This window comes from Cervus canadensis, chromosome 17, assembly GCF_019320065.1.
Source record: "Cervus canadensis isolate Bull #8, Minnesota chromosome 17, ASM1932006v1, whole genome shotgun sequence".
In the NCBI taxonomy this organism is placed as follows: Eukaryota; Metazoa; Chordata; class Mammalia; order Artiodactyla; family Cervidae; genus Cervus; species Cervus canadensis.
Genome location: NC_057402.1, coordinates 48927267 through 48939120, shown reverse-complemented (window position 1 = coordinate 48939120; position 11854 = coordinate 48927267).

Below are 11854 nucleotides of genomic sequence, written 5' to 3'. Positions count from 1 at the left end.
GGGATCTTCCTGACCCAGGGATCGAACACACATCTCCTGCATGGCAGGAAGATTCTTTACCATCTGAGCGGCTAGGGAAGCCCAAAAGTAAAGCAAAAATAAATAAATAAATAGGGCCAAGATGTTAAAAACATACTGTCAAAAAACATAATAGAAACTGGTCTCATTTCTCTGGAAAAATTCTATAAAGTTCTTATGAAAGAAAATAATCTTTTTTTTTTTTTAATAATTGGTCTCAAGGAAATTTGCTGGTCCATTCTTTCTGGATGGAAAACTCTACATTTATAAAAGGAGAATAAACGCTATCATAACTCTGTGGGTCTTTCAGCCAACCTTTGACCTTTTCTAATTTAGTATGGGACTCTTCTTGGATATCTCAGAATGCTTTCTCAGCCCTACTCTTGATTACACTTGAATGATGGGAACTTAACCATGGGAAGAACATCAACTCAAAATGAGTGAGTACAACTCTCTTCTCTTTGCATGAACTTAAGCCCCATCCAAAGGCTGGAGATTAGTGGTCATTTTGTTCTACTTGTGAACTAGAAAAGAGGGATAAGGAAAAGACATACTAGCCATAATCCAGGCAAGATCTGTATTATCCTACCCCATCAGATCTCTTTCAAGTGGTCAAACACCACTTCGACTCTGAGTTGCTCTTTGTCATTTATTTCCACCGGTTTTGAATCACAAGGGACATCTGTGGTAGACATCTGTCATGACCATATCTCTGACATATACACAGGTATCATTCACCAGGCACAAGAGGTAATAGTAACACTCTCTCACATTGGGGTGTCAGGCTCCTAGCCTCACTCCGACAGACAGAAGCAAGGGCTCAGAGCACAGCTCATCCCCTAAAAGGACAGAGTCCCTGATGAGTGTATCATCAATAAATACCGGAGCAGATACCATGAAATTCCAATCAGAAGAATTTATAATGTGAAGTCAGATATTATATACTGAGAAATAAATAAACAGAAATTGTCAGTCAAACTCCTGGCAGCTGGGGCCGGCATCAGAGGCAGTAAATGAACTAACTCCATAAATCATATTTATGATCAGCCTCATGGTGTATAACTCTGCCGGTGGGGCTTTCCATTACGTAGCAGAAGCCAGTGGCTTGTTGTGTCTCATAGAAACAAAAATGAACAGAGGCAGTTCGTCCCTGGAGCAGTGACCCAAGGGTGTCAGACTATGATTGAAACATCACCCTACTCTCTCTAGGTCAATGTCTGTGTAAGGGTTTGGGAGACAATTCTGGCTTCCCACCTGGAGTAATATCTAGGAGAAAGTCAAGGCATCCACAGAATTCTGGCTAGGTAGATCTCAAAGCCCTTAACCTTTCCATATACAACACAAGGACAAAAATGAGTGAGAAGTTGGCTCTCTTTCAAGAGAAGCCAGAGGAGTCTCTTTATCAAAAACCCTTCTCTTAGTCATCATCCAAGTCATAACTGAAATCCTGTCCTCTGTTGCACTCTCTCTGAACCTCTCATAGCCTTGAGTTTGGCAGCCCAGATGATCTTCTGTTCAATGAGAGATCCAGAGTGTGGGGCAAAGAGGAGCATAGTCTAGGGAGAGAGGATTTTAATTTACTTCACATCTTCAGGCTTTGGTGTATTATAGTACCTCTAATATAAGACTCTTTGAGACCCCATGGACTGTAGCCCACCAGACTCCTCCATCCATGGAAATTTCTAGGCAAGAATACTGGAGTGGGTTGCCATTTCCTTCTCCAGGGAATCTTCCCAACCTGGGGATCAAACCCAGGTCTCCCGCGTTGCAGGCAGACGCTTTACCATCTGAGCCACCAGGGAATCCCAATATATAAGACTTGCAGAAGGGAATAGCAACCCACTCCAGTATTCTTGCCTGAGAAATCCCAAGAACAGAGGAGACTGGTGGACTACAGTCCACAGGGTTGCAAAGAGTCAGACATGACTTAGCGACTAAACAACAATATTAAGATTGCTCTCAAATTTATTACATCAATAAATGAATGAAAAACCATCCTGAAAGAGATATCCTCTCTCTTTCCCCATTGTTTCTGTTTGTTTGTCTGCTTTTTGGCTTACAACCCTCCATTGTAGTCTTGGACAGATGCTTCAATCCCTGTGATGGAAAGGACAGAAAGGTGATTAAGACCATGCATACGAAACCCAACTACTAGTTTCAAACTTTCAAATCTTACTTCTGCCTCAAGTAACTGAGCAGCCTTGGACAAGTTACCTAAACCTCTGAAGCTTGATTAGCACATTTATACAATGGAAATATGAATATTTGTTGTTTTTCAGTCGCTCAGACATGTCCAACTCTTTGCGACTCCATGGACTGCAGCATGCCAGGCTTCCCTGTCCTTCATTATCTCCCGGAGCTTGCTCAAACTTATGTCCATTGAGTCAGTGATGCCAACCAACCATCTCATCCTCTGTCCTCCTCTTCTCCTCCTGCCTTCAATCTTTCCCAGCATCAGGGTCTTTCTAGTGAAAATACAAATATATGACCCCATTGAAAGAATTAACTCATTCAGAATGTTTGCAGACAGCTTTCTGGGCAAACAGTGACATGTGGCTTAAATATGAATGCCCGAGACCATGTCTGACAACTTCTCTCTTCCATGACCTTTCTCCTTTAGAGTTGAGCATTTGCCTGCTAAAGTGACTTGAACCACTACTTTGGAATGTCTTCAAAACTCTGAGGATAGGGAGTCCCTGGTGGTGCAGTGGCTAAGAATCCTTCTGCAAATGCAGGGGACATGAGTTTGATCCCTGATCTCCCTACAGGCAGCAGGGAGACTAAGCCCATGCCACAACTACTAATACTGTGTTCTAGACCCCATGCTTGGCATTAAGAGAAACCACTGCCATGGGAAGCCCAAGCCCCTGTACTAGAGAAAGCCCTTGTGCAGCAACAAAGGCCCAGCATGGCCAAAAATAATAATAATAAATAAATGCATACATAAATAAATATTATTTTACAAGTCTGAGGATAAAGGACTGACTAAGATACTCATAGAGACTGGCTGATTTCCTATAAGTACTGTGCTTCCCTCTAAGGCCTGGGTCCCTGCCCATGATCTGTAGTCAGGAGATGGCCTTATTCATGGACTCTCCCATGCTGTACCATTCAGATTTCCCTAATAAAACCCAGACTGCCAGAGAACCTTCCACAGAAGCTTCCCTTCCCTACTTAACTGATTTAAAGTCGTTCCCTGGTCTTTGCAGCTCATCAGCAAGTGGCAAGCAGAGCAGTAATTAGACCCTCTGCTGAGCCCTACACTGGCGATTTGAATAATTGAGAACACTGCAAACCTTGGTAATGGGGGGAAAAGAGAGGCTAAAATAGAACATTTCCCTAGTTAATAGCTAAGTAACCTTGAGCATCCCAACAGGATCAAGGAATGGGTCATGGCTAAAGGGCAAGGTGCCTCTCAATGCCCTGAAACACTAGAGGTCTAGATTCTGAGAAGCTCAAATAGAAGATAGTTCCCTCCTATATATGTCCGCAATGCATGCCAAAACATTATCACCTCCCCTAGGACATCAGGCCTATTAAATCTGTATCTCTACCTAGTGTCTAATGCCTACCTTTCTGGCATGTCTACGATCAATGCGATGATAGGCAGCCTCCAGGTTCAGTTTCAAGGGTGGCCAGCTGCTATTTCTGAAGTTTTCCTGTTAAACAATTGTTTCTTTGCCCCACTGGGGTAATGATTTTTTCAGAAGCATGTTATCTTTATAAGACAATAGTATTAGCCATGCCCTCAGGCATTGGAAGAGGCTATCAATAGGGAGATTGACCCAGTTTTTGCTTACCTGAGAACCCTGGCTGCAGGCAAGTAGGTGAATGAGATTATTAATCAAGGACCTTCCAGACCTAGAAGTCCATAACCTTATTCAGCCCTTAAATTGTAATTCCAAAATAAAAGTAAAATAATTTGTTAAGAGAGTGTGAGGATGTTCTGAAGCACAGGTGCAAGATTCCAGGGCCTCCACAGCCTTCCTGTGGAGTAGGAAGGAGTCCCTGGCAGAAGGATGATGTTGGATTCAAGTATGTGGGATGGAACCTGCCTTCTCTCACTGCACTTCCACCACTTGCTATCACTAGACTAGATAATAAAGGGGCCAAGCCACCAGGCCTGGGCTTCTGAGGGCATTTAAAAATCCTGCTTTGAGAAGCATTACTTTTGCCTTCAGGCAGCCCAGGGAGACACGGATACAATGGCAGCCAGCCACATGCTGGGGAGGACAGAGATTTACTCATAGCTTCCATATTGTTGGGTGGTTCCAAATTCTGGATCCTGAGTATTTTCACATGTGAGGTTCATAAGGCACAGTGGTAGCTCTTTGAATTCAACACCAATGGTCTGGGCCTTGGAGAACGAGAAATCCAGTTCAACATAACAAACATCTATTAAGTATATACTAATATGTATTGGGCTTCCCTGGTGGCTCAGATGGTAAAGAATCTGCCTGCAAGGCAAGAGACCCAGGTTTAATCCCTGGGTCAGGAAGATCCTCTGGAGAAGGGAATGGCTACCCACTCCAATATTCTTACCTGGAGAATTCCATGGTCAGAGGAAGCTGGCAAGCTCTAGTCCATGGAGTCACAAAGAGTCAGACATGACTGAGTGAACATACCCCTCCTCCTCAGTTCAGTTCAGTTCAGTCGCTCAGTCGTGTCCGACTCTTTGCGACCCCATGAATCGCAGCATGCCAGGCCTCCCTGTCTATCACCAACTCTCGGAGTTTACTCAAACTCATGTCCATCGAGTCGGTGATGCCACCCAGCCATCTCATCCTCTGTCATCCCCTTCTCCTCCTGCCCCCAATCCCTCCCAGCATCAGGGTCTTTTCCAATGAGTCAACTCTTCACATGAGGTGGCCAAAGTATTGGAGTTTCAGCTTCAGCATCAGTCCTTCCAATGAACACCCAGGACTGATCTCCTTTAGGATGGACTGGTTGGATCTCCTTGCAGTCCAAGGGACTCTCAAGAGTCTTCTCCAACACCACAGTTCAAAAGCATCAATTTTTCAGTGCTCAGCTTTCTTCACTACTCCTCCTACTACTATATATATAGGAAATTTACTACTAAATATATATAGGAAAGATGGTCATTATGACCTCATTGTAGTTTTCATTTGCATTTTCCTATGTATATATAACTCCTGTTATATATATAACACTCCTACTACTATATACTTATCACTGTTCAATAGCCCTTGCCCATAAGGACTTAGTATAAGCTCTGCTTACTCATCAAAAGGAGTTGATGAACTGGGGACTTTTGTCCCTTGCCCACAAAAGGCCTAGTTATGAACTTGCAATTTTTTCAACTCTAATAATGGTATTCTGTTTTATTTTTTAAGCTTTTGGTCACACCACACGGCATACAGGATCTTAGTTCCCCAACTAGGGAGCAAACCCATGCCCTCTGCAGTGCAAGCTCAGAGTCTTAACCACTGGACCACTAGGAAAGTTCCATGAACTTGTAATTTTATGTCACCATGTGGCAAAAGTCAGGTAAAAAATATAATTTATTGCAAGAGACAATTGAAGAAGAAAAGTCTTTCATCCTTTAGGTATGCTAACTTTCTTCTTAGGGATAAAGCTTTCAAAAAGAATATTTGGGTTTCTTCCCACTCAGAGCTATACAAAATAGACATTTTTAAAAGTAGTATGAATATATATTCTAGGGGTAACAATGTGTTTGATACACGGAGATGAGGAAGATAATTTTGTGGCTGTCTGAGCCCCAAACATAGTGTTGTAACTTGATCTAAGCAGCAGGCTTGGAGATAGGAGACAAGTTAACCAAGTGGGTTTCCCTGGTGACTCAGGGGGAAAGAATTCACCTGCCAATGCAGGAGACACTGGTTCTATCCCTGGGTCAGGAAGGTCCCCTGGAGTAGGAAATGGCAGCCCTCCTCAATATTCTTGCTTAGAGAAAAAAAAAAAGCAAATGGAGGGGTGGGGGAGAGGGGAAAAGGTAGAAATAGGGGGAAGGAGTTTTAATGTAATTATGCCAAAGAATCCTAAAATCTTTGGTGTAAAAAACAAAATCCAAGGAATATATTTTCTCATGTTAGAAACTGAAATTATTGTAACTAGGAAGCTAATGTCTGTGGAATGACAGGACACCATGACATAGACCTGGAGATAGTCAATCCTTTCCTTGGGCCCTGACTCAAATTATAAATATGTATATGTTCTTCTTGAAACATCCATCTCAACCCAATATCCAGCTTAAGGATTACCTGAAGCATCGTGCAAGCAACCTCACCTTCAGCAAATCAGGGTCCCAGCTCTCAAGATGGTCCTGAATCCCACAATCTTTGCACACAGTTGGACTTTCCCAAACTTCAACCTATCTTTAAATTCAGCACACTTCCCTACTACATAATAAATCAAAATAAAACAAAGGCATTGATTATGTTTTATACTTTATTTGAGAAGAGACCCTACATAAACTATGTCAGGAGAATACAGATCTACACACGATTTCATCAATCAGTAAATGGAATTGTTAACATAACACTGAAGATATGATACCATGAGGAAGACAGATGTATGACCAAGGAGTATTTACAACTCTCACATATGATATATTTATACTGGAGATGGATATATACATATATACATGTACATGTGCATATACATACATATGTCCATACATACACACACATATATACATATATATGTATAAAATGTTTTTAAGCAAAATCCAAGAAAAGAGTTTGCCTTCTTGTAGTAATTAACCATTTGAAGGTGAAGAATGGTTGGTTTCATCAGCATCATGGTGTTAAATCTCTGCCCCCACGCTGAACTCCAACACGGATAGATTCCAATGAAGACACATTTGCCTTGGGATGGAAGCATGAGGGTGAAGAATGGGGTGATGGATTCGGGGCCGAGAATGAAGGACGTGCACAATGGGAGAAATGACCTTTGGTGATACCATTAAATCATCCTTTTGTATTAAACATAAATTATTAATACAATTTAAAAAAATAATTTTCTGTTTTCTTTTGAGGTTGGGGAGGAAGGAAGGGTGGGTTGGGGAAGAGAGAAATGGAGGGCACTTGCCTTTTCAATGCATCTTTTAAGATTAACTGAGAACACATCTCCCTTACCCTGGAGCCATCTTACCAAATTAGAATCTGTTTTTTTGGTTTTTTTCGTTTTTTTTTTTTACATAAAACACACCTTTACATAAGAATTTTACTCAGATCATGAGCCTCTTCTCCAAACGCAAATAACAATCATTGCTTTAACCAAACTGACTCTCTAAGACTTGCCAGGATGCAAATAAACTTAGCTTAGCTAAGGGATGTATTTGTTAGAAAGGAAAAGAATGGGAGAAATAGTACCTCAAGGAAGTGGCACTACTTATTAGGAAAACCCAGTTTTACTAAAACCTTAGGCACCCATTTTTAAGTCAACAATTTCGGTATCTGAATAATGGGAAGCAAAAATGACAGGCAATTTCCAGTGGTCTGGGGAGAAAAAGAGAAACAAGAATCATGGAGGAATATTTCTAAGTCATACAACAGACCTGAGGAACAATCAATTGAGATTAAAATAAATGATGTCAAATCCAGTTGAGCACACCTCAACTCGGCTGTTGCCAAAGTCTCCACCAATGAGTGGTGGCTTGGCAATACTGTATCCCTCGCTAAACTTTTCCCAAGCCACACCACACTGCTTCTTTTCCTATACTCTGTAAGATTAGCTTGGCCTCAGAACAAGTGTGTACATGGATCATATATCCACATGCCATAGACACCATTGCTCAGCTGTTGCCATGTTCTAAGGAACGCTTCAGATGGCTAATATATTTACACAAACATTGGGAAACACACACAAACACATGGGATAAGACAAGATATAATCACTTTACATATATTTAGTACAGAAAGCTTAGGGAGGGGGTGGAAATCAGTTACATGAGCACCTAAACTTCATTTGCAAAATTCCTCTCTGAGAACGTAATTTCCAATGAGTGCACTGAAGTAGGTACCAGCTGATTTTCCAGATATTGAAAGTTTGCTGCCCAACATCAGCCTAAAGATAAAGGGACATGTAATGTCCATTAGGAAACAAATCAGTGTACATCATTTACACAGCAATAAATCCTTCACTTCTCTTGAAATAAGATATGTAAAGTAGCACTTAGTTTAATACAAGTTTTGTTCTGCTTTAGACCTAGCTGTAAAAAGCCATCCATGCAAAAAATTACCTCCAGTTTTCGCTGGATATTTAAAGGACACTTCTCCTGAAAACAAGTCCCTTTGACATAGGGAAGGGGGACAAATCCCACTCTGGACAGCCAGTGTTGCTGAGAGTGGAAAACACAAGACTTTGGTGTTTGTGAGCATATGCCTTAATAACTTAATAAAGTAGAAGTTTCTACTTAATAAAGTAGAAACACTGAGCTTGCCTCTAGGGAGGCAGAGGGCTAGATGTGCCCTTGGAAACTTTAGGAATTTTGCAGAAAAAGTAATAAGAATCTCTGTAAGATTGTATTCTCTGGCCCATTCTCTCCTGAATCTTCCTGGGCATCATCTCCATTGCTTCTGTGTCTCTGTCTCAGATCATATGCCCCACTGACCAAAGGATCACTTGTTTCCTACCAGTCAATCTACAACTCCTTCCTCTCTGTTCTGAGAAAAAGGAATTGGTCTCATTAAACTCTGTGGTAGCTGTTGGTCATTCATGTGCATATTCTTTCTAAATAGGATTGTCCCTTGACTTCAATTGTAAAATAAAGCTCCTCTATTCTAAAGGACTCCAACAAAGGATTTTTGACCCAGCTCTCTCACCCTCCTCACATAAATAATTGAGAGAAACTCTTTCCATGACCTTTTTTACATGGCAAGCACTGGAATAGGATGCCCTCAGGAAGACAAAGAATGTAGGGAAAGGATAGGTTTTCCTCAGACCCATTCAAAGGTTCAAAATCAACTCCATTGACTTGGTTCCTTTGAGATCTGGTTCTGGTCTAGTTCCACCACCTCATTTATCCTTAAAAAGGACCCCTTTGCGGTCTTGCAACAATAAATATTATAGATTATGCTAAGCAACACTGAAGAGAGGAGGAGAAAGTGAAGGAGAGGGTATAATGAAGTATTCAAAGACTTGGATGGGGTGGTTCAGAAGCAATTGGAGTATATCTAATCTCTGTGAAACAGAAGACAGTATTTAAAGTGAAATTCTCAGTGACTCTCTTGTCTTCCCAATGGAGTGTCCATCCTAACATGTGTGGGGAATGCTGACAATCAGTTAAGAGAATGCAATGCTGCCTCTAAGATGGCAGCTATGTATGATTGTGCTATATGACAGCTGTCCCACCACAAAGCAAGGTGACAAAATGTGCTTCTGCTATGCATCTTCTCAGGGCCAGCCTTCAGTCTAACCTGACGGAAGGCTTAAGGAGCCATTTGCATTTTCACTATGATTGTTTAAGGCAAAGTTAGCTGTTGAACAGCATTCAGGATTGAAAGGTGGCTGTTGGCATTCAAAGCCACGCCCCACAATGAGTGTTCAAAATGCTTAACAACAGCATCACTGGGCCCTTTTCTGTCTCCAAAGCTCATAGTTTCTGCTCAACTCTTGTGATACATTGCCTTCACGTATATATGGAGTAAAACATAGACCTGCACTTTGTGGAGAAATGGGCAGAAATTTTTTTCTAAGTGATTACCAATGAGCAACCCTCCATCTGGGAGTTTACAAGTCATCGACACCTTGCGAAGATTTTTTGCAGTGGGTCACCATGCCAAAATGTGTCCTCCACTGATGCCTAGATGTCTTTCTTTCTACTCCTTTGAGCCAAGAGATTTGGGCGTGTTAGTCCAACACCTATTACTTGTTAGCAGACTGAGAATGTGACAGAAAAAGGCTTGGAAATAAATAAAAGATGTGAGCACCTGATCTTAAGAATAAAGTCTTCCAGCTTGAAGTCCCAAAGGATGGAATTAAAAGAAAAATCCCACCCTTCTTTGACTGGCTGGTAAATCACAATAGCAGGCATTGGTTCAACTGAGGGAAGTTTTTGCTGTCCCTGGTGCTGAAAACAAACCCAAATTATTGACAGATGGGAGAAGAGAGAAATTGTGCCTAAGAAACTGAAAACTCTCACAACAGAGGCTGATTTTGGGTGACAGTCCTCAAAACGTGTTTTAAAAGCCTTTTTTCTTATGCCATTCCAAATGAAAACAACCCTAGTTTTCCTGTGGGACAGAGTTAACACACTGTCATAATACCTCCTAATGCTGACAGGGTAGCTCACCCCAAACCACTCCCCATTCAGGACCTATTGGTATATGTTCTCAGGTGAGTCAAAGATACTTAACTCTCAGAAAAGGAACCTATCAATTGGATGAAGTATTGGGGTCTGCAGAAACTGTCTACTGATGGATTCTTTTTCCTGATACCTTTAGACATAGGATATATATGGCTTGCGAAGGACCAAATTAGAAGCATTTGGGTAAAAATGTCATACACTGAAACATAGGCCTCTGAATTCCTCTCCACCCCAAATATTATTGTCCCATTCTGAGAAACTGGGCAGAGCTTTTACTACGCTCAAGAGGAAGTCTAAACTCACAAACAGCTACTTCCTAATGTTCCCAGCTCCTCTGCCACCCAACACACACACACACACACACACACACACACAAACACACACACACACACACACACTCAGAAAGTAAAACCTAGTTGAGAAAGAACACGACTATTCCCTTCACAGGACACAAATCTTTGCTAGAGAGAGCAAGACTGCGGCTTTCTCTCAAATTCAAACTGAGAATCTTCTTGTCCCAACTTGCCTTCTTTTCATTTTATTTTGACAATACCCTTGAGCTCACCCACCATGGCCCACACACATAACCAAGAAAGGTCCTTGAATCTGTTGGGTAACAAAAGATTAGCATGGGTCATTTGGGGTTGCCTCCAACTGCAATGGGCTTGGGGGAGCCTTTGCTATAGACATGAATTATAATCAATTTTTTCCAGCCTTGTAAGGGAAACAGCCCAATGGCCTCAAGAAAGACTAAATTCTCCGAGAGAGGAAAGAAAAAAAAAACACATTAAAATAGGTTCTTGTTGTTCCTGTTAACATACTAAATCAAATTTTCCATACCCAGTGAGTTATTTCTCAAATGATATCTCTGAAATCCTTAAGTAATCAAACCTTGTCACTAGGAAGTTACGCAGGGAAATGGCTTGTTCAAGGCAGGCTGTGAAGAAGGTCAACTCCATGGGATTAACAGAATGAATTATGGAACCTCACTCTGAATCAGCTTGCCTTCTTCAATTTCACATCATAATTTAAAATCCTAGTCATAACCCAATTTGGACTCTCATTTCAGAGTGAGCTGAAATGCTTTCTGTCTGCTGTGCAGCTGCAGGGAAAAAGTCATAGGGACAGAGGTTCAGAACAAAGGTGCTGCTTTCCTAAGACAGGCAAAAATTGACCCTTAGGTAGAAGGAGATGTGGGAAGCTGAAACGGTCTGAACTTGAGCAAAAGATTTGTGAATTTCTTAGGATTTCAGGTCCTCGGTGTTATTGCGATTTCTCTCTGGAGTGAGAAATTCTTTTAAAAAAAAGAAGAAGAGGCATGCTCAGCATTTAGTCAGTTGCATTGCACCTGATCACAGCTTGGAGATCCAAAGGAAATTACATTTGAAAGATTTAACATACCAAGTAATCACCCTTACAAACAGTGGCTGGTGTTACAAACACCTGGGACCTTTCTCTTAAGGGGCTGTAAATGACATCACTGTTGTAACCTTGGTAATCTGGCTTCAGGGTGTATTGTCAGGGGTTTCATTTCCAATCAGATGT